The following is a 22,275-nucleotide window of genomic DNA, read 5'->3' on the forward strand; positions in this document are numbered from 1 at the left end:
GAGCCGTCAGACATGTGGAAGAAGCCGGATCTTCCATTTGGGTAAGCGAAACTGGGTCCGAATTTCCGCATTGCCTGTTGTGATCGAGTTTCAACTTAATTCGCTCATGATTGAGTACCTGGTATATTAATTGTAGTTGCACCTTCGATTTTGATTTTGTTTTATTCAGTTTTTAGGTTTTCTTAGATGATGAAAGTTGGTTCTTGAATTTTGGTTGTTTCGATTTTGATTTTGTTTTATTCGGTTTTTAGGTTTTCTTAGATGATGAAAGTGGGTTCTTGAATTTTGGTTGTTTATTCTTAGGGGTTGTTGTTTGATTTGAATTGGAATATTTTGATTTTGTTTAATTGGTTTTTTGGGTTTTGTTTATTTTTGATTTTGTTTAATTTTGATTTTGTTTGATTTTGTTTAATTTTGATTTTGTTTGATTTTGTTTAATTTTGTTTAATTTTGATACAGTCTGTCATTTTAAACTAATAGTTTGTTGGTAGCCTTTTGCGACGTTTCGTATGGGCTTGCTTGCTTGCCTTATGCTGCTATCATCTTTTGTACGATGGCATAGTTTGGAAATTTTCCGTATCATGAAGCAAACGATGCATCTCTCTGGACTCTATTTTGAACTGCATTGCCTGTTTGGGATGACTAAAGACTTTTTTGCTGCATTGTCTTGAGTCTTTAAGCATTGTTTCCAAAAATGGCGGGTTAACACATGTTAATCCGGGATTAACCTGAATCATTTGATTTTGATGTCCCCCCTATAACATAACATGTATGTTTTGCATCTGCTGGAGACTTATCTTTGGGCCGAATATGTCTCCCTTTTAGTAAATACTGCCAGACCATTGCCATGCTGATACTGTATTTGTTTGGCAAATACTGTGCTATTATCCAAACACTTGTCATATTGTTAACTCTTCCAATGATTTTTTGTTTATATTTGTGCATATTAGGTCTCACTACTATAGTTATTGATCAGACGAAATCTATTCAATATATTTCCTCTACTGGTACTTGAATCTTAGTATAATGTGTATAAAAATTTGTTTGATTTTGTTTAGCAACCAAAGGGTAGGGATTTTTCATTCAGGTTCTGTCTATCAGATCTTGAATGCACTTCTCCACTATGTTCATGGGTGGCATGGGATTAATTGTCCAAGTATGTTGCATCACTTAGTTATGAACGAACTATCGAATTTATGTTAACAAGCCTAAAAAAGATAAGGAAGTAGATAATTTATGTCACCTAAAGTTTACCAGTATATGTTAGTATGGATCTACACTGGAAGGTGTATGAGGGTGTTTCTCCTCCTGATTCTCTTAAGTGAGTTGGATGTTTTTCTTGTCGTCCTAATCACCGGTCGCTATATTTCTTATGAGTTTCCTTTGTGTGAATGTCGATTGCAGATTAGTATTACTTAGTATATTTCTATATCTGATCATTATTTTTCGTATAATGCAAGCCTGCAGGGTGTTGAGGCTTAGAAGGGACACAAATACTGTTGTGGTTGGCCGTTTATCTAAGCATGTCAGCTTGAACCACAAAAACATCACCAGGGTATCTCTAGCCTTGTTGTGGTTTTGTATATTTTAAGTTGATTCTCTTGTTGCTAAATCTCATATAAGTAATTTAAAAATTGCTTACATTGTCTGATTCTTAGTCTCACTTATGTGAATTGTGTCATTGTGTGTTTAAATTTGGTTTGTACTCTACAGTTCGTAGATTCTTGATTAAAAAAAACTGAACTTGATAGTTATTAGTTTCTATATATTTTATGCGCAGATAATTTAGAAACTCGCTTGCTTGTGTTTGGGGTCCTATTTGAATGATGATGTAGGTCTTTGCATTGGGCGTTAGATTATAAGTTTAATCAGTTGATTTAAAGGAGAAATGCAGTGAAGTTATAAAATCTTGGGCATTTTGTACCTAATTTGTTTTTGTCCAAATCCATCTTTTCTTAACTTCCAATTGCCAACTCTGTAGTTATTTAGGATTTCAAATAAATTAGCAGATTTTTTTAAATAATTTTTCCAAAAGATAACTATTAGTAAAATCTGATGATTTAAGTAATGTAATTTAGGTTTTTGAGGATTAGTACATGAGAATTTATATGAAAGATTTATACTGTCTTTCTTCCTTTTCTTTATGTAGTGTGAGTGTGACAAACATTATTTGAGTGGTAATATTTGGAGATGGGAAGCAAATTCTAATTGGTTGCTGCTTTTTATAGTGCTTGGAGATAAACTAAATTAACCTCATTTATATTTCAATCTGGTTCCAACATCATATTACCCTAAATCGTATGCAACAACCTTTGTTCTAAATTAATGATCACGTTCCATAATTACTGATAGTCATATCTGAAAGATCAATTACATTAATTGGTGATTCCCAAAATATTAGCAGAGACAATACGTATGACTTTTTTTTTTCAGATGGAGGAAATAGTCCAAGGTAGTATATGAGACTCAAGGGAACACCAACGCACTCTCCATAATCCGTGGTACCAGCATTATAGATTGTAATTAATGAGTACCAATTTTGAAGCTTTTGCCATGAATTATCAACTGTTTCATTGTTGGAAAAAGCTGACATGCTAAGAGAACATTATTGTTTGTATTTTGGCCTTATTCTCGTGTTTTTGTCACTTGAATTTACTAAATGGAACTGATTATTAATGACTAAAATTAATTTCACTGATTCGTTAGAGATTTTAGCATAGTCCTAATGTAATTACTGTATAAGTGTAGCTGGCTACGGTTGAAACAGATCAGGGAACCAGGGAAACTCTCCTAGAGTTAACCGATGGTGCTAAATTATCGGCCAAGGTTTATTAGCTACAAATACATGCCAATGTTGTCTTTTTATGTTAAGGCTCAAGCTTAACACAGTTTACAGTAAATCAGCTTTTTCAGTATCACTAACTTGTGTTATCATGTTCTTAATATTATAATAGGATGTGCTGGAATCCGGTCTCATATAGCACAGTGGATGAGTTTTGCAGAGCCCAAGTATGCTGGTCATTGTGCTTCTCGAAGGGCTGTCAGTATATAGTGAAGGGCAGCCTCATCAACCACAAGTGAGTTGCATCTATGGAAGAGGAATCCGAGCTGGAGTTGTTCCTGTTTCACAGATTTGTTCATCGGCTACAACAGAAGTTCTCCAAGTAATACTATCTTACATTTTATATGCAATTGAGTTATCATAGGGAAATTTCCAGATTCTCATTGAACAGTATATTGCCGTGAAGGGGTGAAAGATGAAATCTGAACGTGTTTATCTTGATGAACTGAAAGCAAACAACAAGGGCTACAAAGTGAAGGTCAAGGTTATAGAAAAAGGGCGAGCTAAGGTGTCTCCAAAGAAGGGAGTGCTATACCAGTCGTTGCTTCTTGAAAATGAAAAGGTATCAATTTCATTTCAGTTATGGATTAAATGTTTCTTTAATATTTCTTTAGGAAAATAATTGGTTGGTTTGAGTCGTTGAATTTGGGCCTTGTTGTTTTAGCTCGGCTGTTCTGATTGAAACTGAAATTTGAGAACCTTGCATTTTGTTGAACTGTATGGACTCCTAATAGATCCTTATTAATACCTTGCCCTCCCTTTGATCGGGATATGGCCTGCCTTCCTGTGTATTACTGTGTAAGCTAATAACAAATGGAAGATGAGGTAGGAAAGAAAAACATGATGAAGTTGGCTAAGTGAAGAAGTTTGATAATAAAATTTAGTGAACAAAGCACGACCTAAAGTTTCACAAAATCATTTTTCTAAAAAATATAAATAGATGTTTTTGGAATTTTTCAAAAACTTGCATTCTAAATCCATTTTGTATCAATGGATTTCTATAATGGAATTTTAGGCGTACCTCGACTGCATCTGCTACAGTTGTTGACATGTCGTAGGTGATCTCTTCGAACGTTTCATCCAAGAAGAACACTATTGTTGTAAGTTTTTTACCAGTCAAAAGAGCTTCTATCTCTTCTCGTCCAGGAATTATATGCCTAGGTCCAGCCTTTGTAGAACCTTTTAAAGCATTTAATGTATTTTGAGCAAGCATCTGAATGTCGGAGTCCATGGTTACACCATATGCAACATTGTGAACATATTCGGAAAGATATGCACTGATTTCCTTGGTTGGAGGCATCGAAGAAGCACATAAGTAGATGAGCTCCCATGCTTTGATCAAATATTGTCTGTCATGAAAGAAATTTCAGGACGGAAGTAACGCACAACAAAAAAAACCATAAATATAGAGTCAATAAAAGTGCAGTTTGTAGGAGACTTTAGCACTGCAATAACCTTGACCTTCACTGCAATAAAAGTGCAGTTTGTAGAATACTTGATCTCTGTCCAGTATGGACTCCTAATAGATCCTTATTAATACCTTGCCCTCCCTTTGATCGGGAGATCGTCGTGGACTCCTAATAGATCCTTATTAATACCTTGCCCTCCCTTTGATCGGGAGATGGCATGCCTTCCTTTTAAACGATAATCTCCTAGGCCAGTTATGTGCTTCTTTTATTTGATGAAAATAGATTTTTTTTGTCGTGGTGGTAAATGTATGTTCAAATTGCTATAACACCCCTTCTGCCCCTAACTTAAGTATAGATTTGTGAATGTTAGAGATTTTTACACTAATATGGGGAAACTATTTGTTGACATGCATACTTAAACACGGGACAGAGGGAGTAGCCTTGGAAAAACATGGGGTTGAACTGCCTTTCACACATTAGTTCATTACTATGATGTCGTCAGATTGGCTAGGGAGTAGGGACCTGTGGACTAGCAAACACTTTCAGATGAACTTAGTTGTAAAACCATCCCTTAAGTCTAACGTACCATATCCAATCCTTCTAAAAGGTTTGTTCTTGAGAAGGATAAGAGAGATTTTGGATTATCATCATTGTCTCGTTTGTTAGCTAGCTATTCAGTTTTGTTTGGATCTGTTTCAGACTTTCAGGCATGGTGTCATTGTTGGTTGTCATGATGTCATCTAGTATTATCTAAACATAAACATGTGTGTCTCAAATAATATGTTCATCCACTGATCAGTGTTTTGACCTTTAGGACTGTTTTGCTCTTTGTTAAACATGTTAACCAAGATTCATATCTGTCATTACCTCATTTTTACTACCATAATTTACCCTAAACTAAAAAAGAAGTCTCCATAATCTCCCGTTAAGTTGTGTGTCTCATAAATTATACTGTTTGTCTTTCATGTTCAGCATGTCATAATCTGCATTCATGACCCTTAAGGTACTGGTGGCTTATATGTGTCTTAAGCTGGAATATAGCAATGCTCTTAATTAATTGGAAATTTTCAGGAGAAATTGTAATAAGCAATGTATGATTTTCTAATGAAATTAAATACATTTATAGGATGAAAATGGAATGTACTGGTGACTGAAAATGGATTGTGTAAATATGAAGATCATCAGGCTTTATCAATTAATGCAAGAAGTGCCAGAAAAATCTGCCCCTGCTTAGCTTCCAAGAAGTATTGATGTCGTCGTTAAGGATGACATGGTTGATGCACGCAAACCCGGAGGTCATGTAACAAGCTCTGGATGGAAAAAAAACAAGGGCAATGTGAATGGAGTATTTAGGTTTGGCCACCCACATTATGGTGGTGCTGAAGCTAATTGTTCAAAGAATGATCAGGGAAAGCTTGCCTTATCTTATTATGAATGTTAGAGAGGCAAAAGTATCAAATGATTCAGTGCCACCATACTAGGATAGAAAATATTGCCGTCTCAAATAAAATGACACATTTTCTTGCACCACATGTTCGTGATGTTACATTACAACAATGTATAATGCTTTATTAGACCATGTTTATCGTTTATTACAAACCTAGGTGCGTTAAATGGCGGTAAATGGCATTTCTTTATATGTCACTGGTTGTACAAGCAAGAACTCCTTGATTTTGGGAGCTGTGGTATGTCTGAAACTCTATTGCTCCTGAACTATGATGACCGAGAACCCCCGATTTTGTTTGGTTAATCATGGGCGGTTGTTGACAGTCGAAGGCGGTGTTTGTGAACTGGCTTGAGAAAACTAAAATATTTCAAATTACCTTTTATCGGAAAGTATCCGTTTATATTATGCGATACAACACTTAATTAATCACTTGTTTCGGCGAGCATTCGCGCGCTATCGCGCGCGGCCCGTCACCTAGTCTAAAAACAAATGGAAAAAACAAAACTTTCGAAACAAATTACCGAAACACCAGTTGTTGTAGGGGAATACAGTTAAACATAATAACATGTGCGGAACAATCCCCAAAGCCAGGAAACATGTATAAAGCACAGATTAAGCAAACTTACATTCGAAGCGTGTTTTCCACAATAATCTGTCAACGAACACGAACAAAGAACTCCACTTGTCGTTCCTCTACTTGGTTCACCGACACGTTCGAATCCGTCTTGATTATCGTAGCTTAGACAATTGACCAAGAGATTTGCTTTTGGGATAAACACACTATGGAGGCACAGAGAGAATTAGGGTTCTCTGTTTTCTCCTAGGGTTGTGTGTAATCTGAATTGTGATTGTACTGAGTTGGAAATTAGGTTGTAAGGTTATTTACATAACCTTACTAACCGACCAACCCAAGAGGCAAGTCCGGCTAGCAAGCCCGTAAACCAAAACACACGGACACGCACAGCCAGTGGGCCATGGGCCGCGCTGCTGCTGTGTCGTGGTCTCGGCCCGCATGCACGCGCACAGCTCCGCGCCACAAGGGCCTCGCTGCTGCTGCGTTGCTTTGCTTGCTCTCCTATGCGCGCGCCCATGGGCCTCGAGTGCTTCGTGCACTCGGCTCGTGGGCCGCTCCTTGTATTCGCGATTAAATATATTTCCGATATATTTATTTATCGTTTCGTATACGACGAATCACCGTCGTACGATACGATTTATTCGTGTCGCCTAGCTTACGAATATTCGCGATACGATATACGATTCCGATGCAAGGTCGTATCGTATAATACGTTTCCAACTTAAATCCCGAAAAGCTATTAAATGAATTTCCGATTCATTTAATCCGGTGATCTGTTACGTGTCATTGGTGTGACCTTGTAGGTTCAGTCAAGAGTAAGTTGTGAGTTCAATATCCATTAGAACTCACTGATCGGAAGCATTGCTCCAGCTAGCTGTTCCGATCACTTGATCTCACTGAATTAATTGTTCGCAATTAATCTGAACCTTGGTATTAGACTTAATGCACCTTGGGTGAAGGACATATTTCCTTCAGTTGTACCCCCGCAAATTGTAACCGGAGCCCTATTCCTACCTCCGGAAATAGCATCCGGCGCCTTATCTCTACCTTCGGAAAACCTATCCTGCAGTCTTGCGTAGTCTCCGGTACATGGTACACATAACCGGAAGCCTTGCTTAGCCTCCGGAACACCAAGCCAACACCCTTGTTGTGCCTCTGGATCGGAACACCGGCCTATGTAGAACCCTTCTCCGACCTCCAATTATTGTACATGAAAGGCTTGCTAAACTTTTTAAGGAAGTTCTGTAGTATATATTGTTGAATAGCGTCAAGAAAACAAGGGAGAATCACCATTGGAGACTTAGAAGAAGCCAAGAAGGTGTCAAATATCAGTGAAGCAGAGAAAGGAAGTGCATGAAAGTTTATTTTTTGTTTTGTTTGGAAGCCTTAAATTTAAAAGGGTAATTTAGTCTTTCATTTGTTTAAAGTCATTATATGATTCTACATTTAGGGTTTTTTGTACTGTATTTAGTACTTGCGGTTATTTATTGTATCAGAACTTATTAAATCATAAAATCAACAATATTTAAATTAGGCCAGATCAGATTAAAACAAGAGTTTTCAATAATAATACCATAATAATTATTATAATAATACGGAGTAATATTTATTATTATAATTAAATAATTATTATAATTATAATTAATATTATAATAATATTAATATAAATATTATAACAATAAAAATTATTAATATTTTAACAATAAAAATTATTAATATTAATATAAATCCTCCTCAGTGTGAGTTGTTGTTACTTAGGGCATGTACTGGAGTTTCTAAACTCTACTTTGCTTTGCGCACTTGTCCTCCTGGTATCTTTGAGGCGGCTCAGCGCACTTTCGATGAGGCTCTTCGTTCTTCCTTGGAGCGTATTGTTACTGCTTCGGGGCCTGGCTTTGGTGATTGGCAGTGGCGTCTTGCCACCTTACCTTTTTCCTTTGGCGGACTTGGTGTCTATTCCGCAGGTGATGTTCGTCATTATGCTTTTCTTGCTTCACGTTTGCAGTCTTCTGGTTTGCAGACAAAGCTTCTACGGCATGCTGGTATTGTTGGTCCTGGTCGAGCATTTGAGGATGCGTTGAGTCTATATAATAGAACGGTGGAGTATGACATCCTGAGTAACCCTAGTGAGGTCGATGCCCCTAAACTCATGAAGAAACTGGCATATATATACTTCATAAAGGTTACTGCATCTGCAGAATCCACCTTCTCTTTATCTTCTCGACAGTTGGTGTTGTGGAAATCGCAGCAGGGAGATCATGTTAGGTTATGATACATATGACAATTCATAAATCATGCGGAAAAACCATTTAGCCAGGAATACATATTATTTACACATAATCATATAGCATAGTTTGGATGCATACTCTTTGTTGCGTGCCTTCCCTAACTGCGCCCGAACCGAACAAGAACAAGTCTTTAGGACTCCAAGTGTCGTCCCTCCGTAGATAGTCCACAGCACGTCCGGATCCGCCTTAAGATTGACCAACTAGAATCGCCCTTAAGGTACTAAAGATTTTCGGCACTTTTAGTCAAGGAATGTGTCTGAATTTTCTCTCAAAAACTCACTTTGAATACTTGAATAATCTATGAAAATATGTGACCCTAGGCACCTATTTATAGAGTTATGGAAAGGGTTTTGGAATCCTATTAGGATACTAATTTATTTAATTATAACCTTACTAGGACTCTAATTAAATAATCATTATCTAATAGTTTTAGGATTTAATCATACTTCGAATCCCGATTGCTTCAGGATTCCCGCACAAGCATTGCACGAGCACCGTACACCCGCGCAAGCCTTGCGGCCCACGCTAGGCGCACAACGCTCGGCCCACTGTTGTGCTCTCGCGCGCGCGCCCAAGGCCTTGGTTGGGCCTGGCCTTGCGCTGGGCCTGGTCGAGGCTTGGCGTGCGATGGTGCGCGTTGGCTCGCTGGGCGACGGCCTGGCTTCGTGCTGGGCCTTCGTCTAGCGGGCCTCGTCCGATGCTAATTCGTACGATACGCTTCCGATTAAATTCCCGATTCTGGAATTCATTTCCGATACGAACAATATTTAATATTTCCGATTCCGGAATCAATTTCCGTTTCGAACAAATATTTAATATTTCCGTTTCCGGAATTATTTTCCGATTCCGATAATATTTCCGATTCTGACAATATTTCCGTTTCCGGCAATATTTCCGATTCTGGCAATATTTCCATTTCCGATAATATTTTCCGATACGTACCATGTTTCCGTTTCCGGCAACATCTACGACTTGGATAATATTTATATTTCCGATACGATCCATATTTCCGTTTCCGGCAATATCATCGTTTCCGGAGTATTCATTTCTTGCCTGTGACGATCTCAGCTCCCACTGAAACCAAGATCCGTCGATTCCGAATATCCATAGATGGAGTATTTAATGCCATTAAATTCTTGATCCGTTTACGTACTATTTGTGTGACCCTACGGGTTCAGTCAAGAGCAAGCTGTGGATTAATATCATTAATTCCACTTGAACTGAAGCGGCCTCTAGCTAGGCATTCAGCTCACTTGATCTCATTGAATTATTAACTTGTTAATTAATACTGAACTGCATATATTAGACTTATCATTGAATGCATACTTGGACCAAGGGCATTATTTCCTTCAGTCTCCCACTTGTCCTTAGGGACAAGTGTGCATTTCCTAATTCCTTTGTCGCTCGATGCTTGCTCTTGAACATAAGGTAAGAGTTGTCATCCTTATTATGTCCAGAGGTGTTCCTCGGTTTCAGAGTTCAACTGATCATATAAACAGATAATCATAGCCTATGATTCATCCGAGCACGGCCATGCATTTCACAGTTTCTAGCTCTCCGAGTGGCCTTGTACAACTTTTAAGCATCTCATCCCGATTTATGGGAGGACAATCCCAATCTTGCGATCTTGAGATTAGACTTCGTTTGATAGGTGATTACCTGAGCGTTGCCTTTATAGCCTCCTTTTACGGTGCGACGGTTGGTCAACGTCAAAGCAACCAGTTCTCAAACAAGTAATCTCAAATCACTCAGGTATTGAGGATTTAGTGTCTAATAATTTTAATGAAATTTACTTATGACAGATTTTCATCTCTTACAGTAAAGTTTCATAGGTCTTGTCCGATACTAGTCTTCCCAAAGTAAGTATCTATGCAAATGATTATGACATTGCCATGTCCACATAGTTCAAGAAACAGAACTACTAGTCATCTTGCATTCTAATCGTCTAACGTTTTCTATGCGTCCAATTTTATAGAAAACTCCGACTAGGGACCATTTTCAACCTTTGACATTCAAGTTCACTTGATAGACATTTCTTAGTCACAGGACTGGTCCTGACAGTCTATCTTGAATATATCGTCAAATTGAAGGGACTCATCATTTAATAAACCATAAATTAAATGGAAAAATGAATTCTTTTCATTTATTGTGAATGATTAACCAATAATGTTTTACAAAGATTTAAACTCCAAAACTTCAAAACATTAAACAGAGACATCAAAGTCATTCTCCAATATGCTTGATTCCCATAGCTGCAGTGTGCGAGTTGTGCTTCGCCTGCGGCAGAGGTTTAGTCAATGGATCTGATATGTTGTCATCAGTTCCAATTTTGCTTATCTCGACTTCTTTTCTTTCAACGAACTCTCGTAGAAGGTGAAATCTACGAAGTACATGCTTGACTCTCTGGTGGTGTCTAGGCTCCTTTGCCTGTGCAATAGCTCCGTTATTATCACAATACAGGGCTATTGGTCCTTTATTGGAGGGGACTACACCAAGTTCACCTATGAACTTCCTTAGCCATATAGCTTCTTTTGCTGCTTCATGTGCAGCAATGTACTCCGCTTCAGTTGTAGAATTCGCAATGGTGCTTTGCTTAGCACTTTTCCAGCTTACTGCTCCTCCGTTGAGGCAGAAGACAAACCCAGACTGTGATCTGAAATCATCTTTGTCGGTTTGGAAACTTGCGTCCGTATAGCCTTTAACAATTAATTCATCATCTCCACCATAGACCAGGAAGTCATCTTTGTGCCTTTTCAGGTACTTCAGAATATTCTTGGCAGCAGTCCAATGCGCCTCCCCTGGGTCTGACTGGTATCTGCTCGTAGCACTGAGTGCATACGCAACATCCGGGCGTGTACATATCATAGCATACATTATTGAACCAATCAATGATGCATATGGAATCCCATTCATTCGTCTACGCTCATCAAGTGTTTTTGGGCACTGATTCTTGCTTAGAGTCATTCCATGAGACATGGGTAGGTAGCCTCGCTTGGAGTCCGCCATCTTGAACCTATCAAGCACCTTATTGATATAAGTGCTTTGACTAAGTCCAATCATCTTTTTAGATCTATCTCTGTAAATCTTGATGCCCAATATGTACTGTGCTTCTCCTAGATCTTTCATCGAAAAACATTTCCCAAGCCAAATCTTGACAGAGTTCAACATAGGAATGTCATTTCCGATAAGTAATATGTCGTCGACATATAATACTAGGAAAGCAATTTTGATCCCACTGACCTTCTTGTATACACAAGATTCGTCTGCGTTCTTGATGAAACCAAAGTCACTGACTGCTTCATCAAAACGTATATTCCAGCTCCTGGATGCCTGCTTCAATCCGTAGATTGACTTCTTTAGCTTGCATACCTTTTTAGCATTCTTTGGATCCTCAAAACCTTCAGGCTGTGTCATAAACACAGTTTCTGTTAAAACGCCGTTTAAGAAAGCAGTTTTGACATCCATCTGCCATATTTCGTAATCGTAATATGCAGCGATTGCTAACATTATCCGAATAGACTTCAGCATTGCAACTGGTGAAAAGGTTTCATCGTAATCCACACCGTGGACTTGTCTGTAACCTTTTGCAACCAATCTAGCTTTGAAAACTTCAAGTTTCCCATCCTTGTCCTTTTTCAGTTTGAAAACCCATTTGCTTCCAATGGCTTGGTAGCCATCTGGCAAATCGACCAAATCCCATACTTGGTTTTCAGACATGGAGTCTAATTCAGATTGCATGGCTTCTTGCCATTGCTTGGAGCTAGGGCTCGTCATAGCTTGTTTGTAAGTCGCAGGTTCATCACTTTCAAGTAATAGAACGTCATAGCTCTCGTTCGTCAAAATACCTAAGTACCTTTCCGGTTGAGATCTATATCTTTGCGATCTACGCGGGGTAACATTTCTAAATTGACCATGATTCTCACCAGATTCTTCTAAAGATCTCTGAGTTTCATCCTGAATGTCATCTTGAGCATTCTCTAGAGTTTGTTGTTCGACTCGAATTTCCTCGAGGTCTACTTTTCTCCCACTTGTCATTTTGGAAATGTGATCTTTCTCCAAAAAGACACCATCTCGAGCAACAAACACCTTGTTCTCAGATGTATTTGTAGAAGTAATACCCCTTTATTTCCTTTGGATAGCCCACAAGGATACATTTGTCAGATTTTGGATGAAGTTTGTCTGAAATTAATCGTTTGACGTATACTTCACATCCCCAAATCTTAAGAAAAGACACATTTGGAGGCTTTCCAAACCATAATTCGTATGGAGTCTTTTCGACAGCTTTAGACGGAGCTCTATTTATAGTGAGTGCAGCTGTATTTAGTGCATGTCCCCAAAATTCTAATGGAAGTTTGGCCTGACCCATCATTGGCCTGACCATGTCTAGCAAGGTTCTGTTCCTCCGTTCCGACACACCGTTCCATTGTGGTGTTCCTGGAGGAGTCAATTCTGATAGAATTCCACATTCTTTCAGATGGTCATCAAATTCATAGCTCAGATATTCACCGCCTCTATCAGACCGCAGTGCCTTAATCTTCTTGCCTAATTGATTCTCTACTTCACTCTGAAATTCCTTGAATTTGTCAAAGGATTCAGACTTATGCTTCATTAGGTAGACATAACCATACCTACTGAAGTCATCAGTGAAAGTGATAAAGTAGCTGAAACCACCTCTAGCATTTGTACTCATTGGTCCACATACATCTGTATGGATTAAACCCAATAGTTCATTTGCTCTCTCTCCAACTTTAGAGAAAGGTTGCTTTGTCATTTTGCCAAGTAAACATGATTCGCATTTACCATAATCCTCTAAGTCAAATGGTTCTAGAATTCCTTCCTTTTGAAGTCTTTCTAAGCGTTTCAAGTTTATATGGCCTAATCGACAATGCCACAGATAGGTGAGTTATGAATCATCCTTTTTGGCCCTTTTGGTATTTATGTTATATACTTGTTTGTCGTGATCTAATAAATAAAGTCCATTGACTAATCTAGCAGATCCATAAAACATCTCTTTAAAATAAAACGAACAACTATTGTCTTTTATTAAAAAGGAAAATCCCTTAGCATCTAAGCAAGAAACTGAAATGATGTTTTTAGTAAGACTTGGAACATGGAAACATTCTTCCAGTTCCAAAACTAGCCCGGAGGGCAACGACAAATAGTAAGTTCCTACAGCTAATGCAGCAATCCGTGCTCCATTTCCCACTCGTAGGTTGACTTCACCCTTGCTTAACTTTCTACTTCTTCTTAGTCCCTGTGGATTGGAACATAAGTGTGAGCCACAACCTGTATCTAATACCCAAGAAGTTGAATTAGCAAGTATACAGTCTATAACGAAAATACCTGAAGATGGAACGACTGTTCCGTTCTTCTGATCTTCCTTTAGCTTCAAGCAATCTCTCTTCCAATGCCCCTTCTTCTTGCAGTAGAAGCATTCGGATTCAGAAGTGGGTTGACTGACCTTCCTCTTTACAGATTTGGCGCCAGTTTGCTTTGTTGGGCTGGCCTTGTTGCCACCTTTCTTAGCGTTCCTCTTCTTTCCAGATTTCTTGAACTTGCCCCCACGCACCATAAGCACATCCTGCTTATCACTTTTGAGCGTCTTTTCAGCGGTCTTCAGCATACCGTGAAGCTCAGTGAGCGTTTTGTCCAGACTATTCATACTGTAGTTCAGTTTGAACTGATCATACCCGCTATGAAGAGAATGGAGGATGGTGTCTATAGCCATTTCCTGAGAAAATTGCTGATCCAGCCGACTCATATTCTCAATGAGTCCAATCATTTTGAGAACATGTGGACTTACGGGCTCGCCTTTCTTAAGCTTGGTCTCAAGAATTTGCCTATGAGTCTCGAATCTTTCGACTCGAGCCAGATCTTGGAACATGTTCTTCAACTCACTGATGATTGTGAAAGCATCTGAGTTGATGAACGTTTTCTGCAGATCCGCACTCATGGTGGCGAGCATTAGACATTTCACATCCTTGTTGGCATCAATCCAACGATTGAGGGCTGCTTGAGTGACCCCGTCGCCTGCGGCTTCGGGCATCGCCTCATCTAGGACATACTCCTTTTCTTCCTGCATAAGAACTATTTGCAAGTTCCTTTGCCAGTCAAGGAAGTTTTTCCCGTTCAACTTCTCCTTTTCGAGAATTGATCGAATGTTGAATGAATTGTTGTTTGCCATATTAAAAACTACAATTTGAAAAGAATAAACAAATAAATAACCATTCACAGTTTCTCTTAATAAACTTAAATTCTAGCATACATGCATAATTCAATGTTTATTAAGCATTTTATTCAAGTTATGTGTTCCGGCAGGTGTGAATAAAATGATTCCAAGATCCTAAAATCATTGAAGAACTAAGCACAGTTTGTCGACTTAATCCTAAAACATCTTAGGTAAGCAAAAGCCTTTTGCTAATAGTCTAGAAACTATTCTTGGTTGATAGGTACGTCTAAGAACTTATTAGGTAAACCTATCGATTTTTCCACGACATAAAAGGACTCCTTACTTATATCGTTGAGTTTCACCAAAACTAACATGTACCCACAATTATTTGTGTACCTTGCCCCTTTAGGACCAATAAGTAACACCTCGCTGAGCGAAAACTATTACTAGATTGATGTAAAGGATATCCAAGCAAGTGTATATTTTGGCATGGCACCTTTTAACTCAATTTTTAAGTTTGGAACTTAAGGCTCTTACTATGTTGGTTAGATTTTAAGTGAACTAAAATCCTTAATCATGCAACATAATCAAGCCACAATCTTATGCATAATTAAGACATATTTAAAGCAATAAATAACTTAAAGCATGCACAAGATAAATGTGATCTAGTATGGCCCGACTTCATCTTGAAGCTTTGACTTCAAAGTCCGTCTTGAAAATCTCCGTGGGAGGCACCATTGTCTTCAAATAGGATAAGCTATAATTAAAACTAATTACAACTATTTGATGGTACGCAGACCATATTTGAATTGAAAAACGACTTTGGTACTTTAGACCAATTACATTCAAATTAATGGTACGCAGACCATATTTTCTATCCTATTTGGGCCATACTAGTCACTTCATAACCTTCAAAACAGTACATATACAATATATACCATTCACCCATTCATTATCATGAATGGCCCACATAGCTGGTTAGTATAACACATTATGCATCACGTAAACATTTGCAGCAATTAATCAAGGGCACCAATAATCTACTAATTATTCAGTCCTTATTAATTCTAATCAAGTTGTTTTAACCTTAAGGATTTGTAGACCTAATCAAGAGTTTATGACTAAAAAGGGCTCCCACTTAAACCAATAAATTCATATGCTTTACTAATTTTAAACATAAAAATGTATTTCTAGTCTAACCGGAAACATACAAATTTAATTAAAATTTAAAGCTCATATAAATTTATAATTGAATCCAGAAAGTTTAATTTAATTTCAGTCGTATTTAAATTAATTCATGATTTTAATTTTAGTAAAATAATTAGAATAAATAAAATTTATTATAATTACAATATTCAAAATTAAAATCCAAGAAAATAATTTAAATTATTAATTTTAAAATTAATTAAAATTATGTAAACTGAAAATTTCAAATTAAACATTCAAAACGATCTAATCGCAACGCAAACACCCTACGCATCACACGCCCATGGGCCACACGCACACAGCCATCGCTGGCCATGTGCGCGCAGCCCATGCGCTGCGTCGCATAGCTGCTGCTTCTACCCTTCGCAAGCCATCGCACGAGTTGGTGCTCGCTGTTAGGTTATGATACATATGACAATTCATAAATCATGCGGAAAAAGCCATTAAGCCAGGAATACATATTATTTACACATAATCATATAGCATAATTTAGATGCATACTCTTTGTTGCGTGCCTTCCCTAGCTGCGCCCGAACCGAACAAGAACAAGTCTTTAGGACTCCAAGTGTCGTCCCTCCGTAGATAGTCCACAGCACGTCCGGATCCGCCTTAAGATTGACCAACTAGAATCGCCCTTAAGGTACTATTATTTTCGGCTAAATGGGCAAGAGTTATGGCTGATTTTTCTGCTTAAAAATCCTAGTTTTGAATACTTGAAAACTTATGTATAAATAATGACCCCTAGGCCCTTATTTATAGAGGTATGGAAAAGGAATTGTAATCCTACTAGGATGTGGATTTGTTAATTAGAACTTTATTAGGACTCTAAATAACAAAGCAATTCTAATAAGATTAGGATTTTAATCTTCGCACGAATCCCAATAGAATTAGGATTTCCGGCATACGCATCGCACAAGCCGTGCACCAGCGCAGGCCTTGCGGCCCACGACAAGCGCACAGCCCATGTGCGGTGCTGCGTGCCCGCGCGCGCCCTTGGCTGGGCATGGCCTTGCGCTGGGCCTGGTCGAGGCGTGCGTTGCGTGCGGCTCGCTGGGCGATGGCCTGGCTTCGTGCTGGGCCTTCGTCTAGCGGGCCTCGTCCGATGCTAATTCGTACGATACGCTTCCGATTAAATTCCCGATTCCGGAATTCATTTCCGATACGAACAACATTTAATATTTCCGATTCCGGAATTAATTTCCGTTTTGAACAAATATTTAATATTTCCGTTTCCGGAATTATTTTCCGATTCCGATAATATTTCCGTTTCTGACAATATTTCCGTTTCCGGCAATATTTCCGATTCTGGCAATATTTCCATTTCCGATAATATTTTCCGATACGTACCATGTTTCCGTTTCCGGCAACATCTACGACTTGGATAATATTTATATTTCCGATACGATCCATATTTCCGTTTCCGGCAATATCATCGTTTCCGGAGTATTCATTTCTTGCCTGTGACGATCTCAGCTCCCACTGAAACCAAGATCCGTCGATTCCGAATATCCATAGATGGAGTATCTAATGCCATTAAATACTTGATCCGTTTACGTACTATTTGTGTGACCCTACGGGTTCAGTCAAGAGTAAGCCGTGGATTAATATCATTAATTCCACTTGAACTGAAGCGGCCTCTAGCTAGGCATTCAGCTCACTTGATCTCACTGCATTATTAACTTGTTAATTAATACTGAACCGCATTTATTAGACTTAACATAGAATGCATACTTGGACCAAGGGCATTATTTCCTTCAGTCTCCCACTTGTCCTTAGGGACAAGTGTGCATTTCCTAATTCCTTTGTCGCTCGATGCTTGCTCTTGAACATAAGGTAAGAGTTGTCATCCTTATTATGTCCAGAAGTGTTTCTCGGTTTCAGAGTTCAACTGATCAAATAGACAGATAATCATAGCCTATGATTCATCCGAGCACGGCCATGCATTTCACAGTTTCTAGCTCTCCGAGTGGCCTTGTACAACTTTTAAGCATCTCATCCCGATTTATGGGAGGACAATCCCAATCTTGCGATCTTGAGATTAGACTTCGTTTGATAGGTGATTACCTGAGCGTTGCCTTTATAGCCTCCTTTTACGGTGCGACGGTTGGTCAACGTCAAAGCAACCAGTTCTCAAACAAGTAATCTCAAATCACTCAGGTATTGAGGATTTAGTGTCTAATAATTTTAATGAAATTTACTTATGACAGATTTTCATCTCTTACAGTAAAGTTTCATAGGTCTTGTCCGATACTAGTCTTCCTAAAGTAAGTATCTATGCAAATGATTATGACATTGCCATGTCCACATAGTTCAAGAAACAGAACTACTAGTCATCTTGCATTCTAATCGTCTAACGTTTTCTATGCGTCCAATTTTATAGAAAACTCCGACCAGGGACCATTTTCAACCTTTGACATTCAAGTTCACTTGATAGACATTTCTTAGTCACAGGACTGGTCCTGACTGTCTATCTTGAATATATCGTCAAATTGAAGGGACTCATCATTTAATACTAAACCAAGATTAAATGGAATATGAAAATACATTTCATATATGATAAATGTTCAACCCCAATGTTTTACAACCATGGGCCTCAAACCCATCTTCTAAAACAGTTCATGGAATTTCAAAGCTATGCTTGATTTCCAGTGCTACAATGTAAGTGTTGCTTCTCACTTGTTGCATAGGTTTAGTTATCATGCTTTGCCAATCTTAATATCCTTTTCATCGAATGTCTCTTCGAGATAGGATGATAAGATCTTTTGAGTGTGTTTAGTTTGTGATCTATTCTTTCTAGCTACAAGAGTGGTTCTACGCATTTTGCAATGAAGAGCCATCAAGTCAGAAGACATGTGATCTACCCAAGTTTAATGAAGAACTCATTAATATAAACAACTCTGTTTTATTGCTTCTTAGGCAATAAGTACTTTTACTTCAACTGTTTATAGGTTGCTAGTGATGCTTTGTTTTGGAATTACTTATCCAAGCAGTTCACAGATATGTGGAATACTTTCCAGCTGTATCTTAGAACATAGAAATTAATATTTTAATATCCCACGCAACAACTCATGGTCTCCAATCCATGTTGCCATTTCGAAACACGATGCTCTTTAGCTCGCCCTTGTCAATGGTTAACTCCAAAGGGTCTTTGCTTGATCCTTTGCCAGTGTTTATGCGTGTAGCATCAATATTTAGCATATCTTTATTTCCTTGAATCAAGAACTATTCCTATGTACCTTTTCAAGTACCATAAGTGTTCTTGATCTCAATCTAGTTAATCTTCACTTAGATCAATAGAGATTGGTATATGTTCGTCATGCCTAAAGTCATACGATACGTTTTTGGCGATCCTCATATTATATTATATACATGATAAATTCTTTTGAAGAATAATTCCCAATTGAATTCTATTCATGTAACTTTAGCTCATTCAGTTACAGTAGATACTGAATCCAACTAAATTCTTTGACATATAATATAGGTGAAGAATCTCATTAGATTCTTTGATGTTTAACTTAGTAAATTCTTATACATAGTTCAAACATTCATTACTTAGATTTATTCATATGGGTCGAATATCTCCAATGGAGTTTTTCGTGTTTGATTTAGTAAATTCCATTACTAAACAATATCATAAGATCTTTGTAAATAGATCTTAATACCCAGTATGTACTAAGTTTCGCCTTGGTCCATCATTGATGAATAATTTCAAACCTAAGTCATTAGCATTTGAATGTTATTTCACAATAGAGAGATATGTGTGATACACATAGGACCAAATAAGTTTTACGTACTCCCACTAAACTTCTTATATATCTATAAGAATTATGTACATTTTATGAAACTAAAATACTTATTAGCTTCACTAAAATACACTTCTAATTCCCAATTGCTTGCTTAAATCTGTACTTAGATTTTATAAACTAGCTTTTCTTTTTCGAGCATTTATTTGGATCCACAAATCCTATGACATACCATGTACATAGTTTCTTCCAACATTTGACTGAGGAAGATGTTTTGTCATCCAATTGCCATATGTACCAATATGCAATCATTGCTTGAATTATAGACTTTGAGCATTACGATTATGCATGAGGTTTCAACACAATCCATACCGTGAATTTGCTTGTAACCTTTTAGCAACTAATCTAGCTTTGTGTTGTGAACACAATTTCATGTTTGATGGTTTTTATCCTTAAAACAAACTTGCAACCAATAGGTGTGAAACTATTCTTGCAAATTTTCAATTTTTTCATCAAAACATTGAGTATGTTTTATGGCCTCTAACCATTTAAAACATTTGAGTCTATATATGGCCTCTAACCATTTTAGGGAATCTGGGTTTCGTCATAGCTTTCTTACAGGTCACAAACTCATTAATCTACTTGATAATAGTTTGACTGCAAGTTGTAGGTTTCTTCACTATCTAATAGAAGAATCTCATAGTTTCATTGACCAGAACTCTATGTTTCTTTACTATCTAATAGAAGAATCTCATAGTTCCAGTGACTTGAACTCTATGCCTAATTGGGTATAGAACATCAAACAATAGAATATCAATAGCTACTTGAAAGTCCTTTGAATATTCTGTTCTCCTTGAAGCACTTGTAAAGTCTTCTAAGAGATGTCTATTCTTTAAAACCACTTCTAAAGTCCTTAAAGAATAAGTTCAGATTTTCTGAAGCACTTCGAAAAGCCTCCGGAATGTCCGTTTATGTTTGTTGTTCGCCTCGAAGACTTTCGAGGTCTATTTTCTCCCACTTGTCATTTTGGAAACGAATCTCCAAAAGGACATTATTTCGAGCAAACAAACATTATGTTCTCAAAAATTCGTGGTAGAAACAATACCCTTGTGTCTCATTTGAATAAATCATAATGAAACATATATCTATACTTGGGCCTTAGTTTGTCGAATGACAAACACTAAGCTCCCACTGAGTTTTGCAACTCTCTATATATATTTTTTGAAAAGTTATTCTGAAATTACTTTTCAATAGCTTTGACGAATTTGGTTTAGTTTGGTGGTAGTTGAGCATTTTGTTTTAGAAATTATAGGAATAGTCTTTATGATTCATCATTGATCGAATCAAGTACTAATTGACTTCGATCATTCCAACGTAGATATGCCATATCTTATGGACCTAGATTGTGAAATTATAACACACAATCATTGATGATCATATTTGGTCTCAAGTAATCATCAACATGATCTAATCTAGATCTTTATGATTTCTTGCCAAGTGGATTTTATACTTCTGAATCTTTGAACTAGCCAAACAGGTTCAACTTATATCACATTTGAGTAAATAAACCTATATTCACTCAAATCCATGTGAAATAATAAAGTCATAAAATCTTTCTTTAGCTTTGAACTCTATCGTCTAGGCGTTCTAACAATAGTTCATATCTTTTGTTACTTTCAACAAGTAAGACTAGCTTGTCTTAAGTTGATCTAGAAATCAACCAACTTTCAAAAGTCCATTAAAATAGAGCTTTTGAATGTTAACTTGTTGATATGGTCTAAGCAACAATGCCAAAGATTAGTGGAACTCAAATCAAGGGGTTGATTTGAACCTAGTAAAGTTCTTTAAAGAGTTGTTTGTTTTAATCAAGCATATTGACTCAACCCGTAATTGACCATTTCATTCAAATAAACAAACAAACAAACATGCATTGTTTTTGTTTTTCTTGAATGTGAGTCTTTCTGTGTTTGAAGCAGAAATTTAGGTATGCTGATTATGGAACAAAATAGCCATTAAGTTCCAGCCTTTGAAAGGTCTTAAAACAATCTGGATGACCCTACAACTAATGTAGCATTGCCATGCTTCATTTCCCACTTGTAGGTCATTAGTGTATCCTAGCTTCCATTGTTTGAGTTATTACCGAAGTAAGAACCTCAAGCGGTATATGATACCAAGGAAGTTTGATTGCTAGGTCACTTCTCTTTAAACATAAATTTATAGGTAGAAACGGAATCGTAAATTCCTTTCATTTGTTCCCCTTTTTCCTATTTCTTGTACCCTTTCTTATAGTCTTAAGAATTGAATTCTTTAGTGTTGACTTTTATACTTTGTTAGACATGTCCAATGTCACCAACAAGGTTCTTTACCATTTTAATTTATGTTGAATATTTTGTTTCAACTAGATGATCTTACCAGAAGCTTCTAAAGTTCTCTAAGCATCGATCTATTCGAATGTCTAGGGACTAGACTCATTCGAGATTTAAATGGACAAAGATATTAGGTTGTTAACCATTGGTAAAGCTGAGCGTATTAAACTCAATGCTTTATGATCTCAAAACTACATTGTATTTTGAATTCACAAGCACCAATTGGTTTGC

This window comes from Spinacia oleracea, chromosome 3 (assembly GCF_020520425.1).
Source record: "Spinacia oleracea cultivar Varoflay chromosome 3, BTI_SOV_V1, whole genome shotgun sequence".
Classification (NCBI taxonomy): Eukaryota; Viridiplantae; Streptophyta; class Magnoliopsida; order Caryophyllales; family Amaranthaceae; genus Spinacia; species Spinacia oleracea.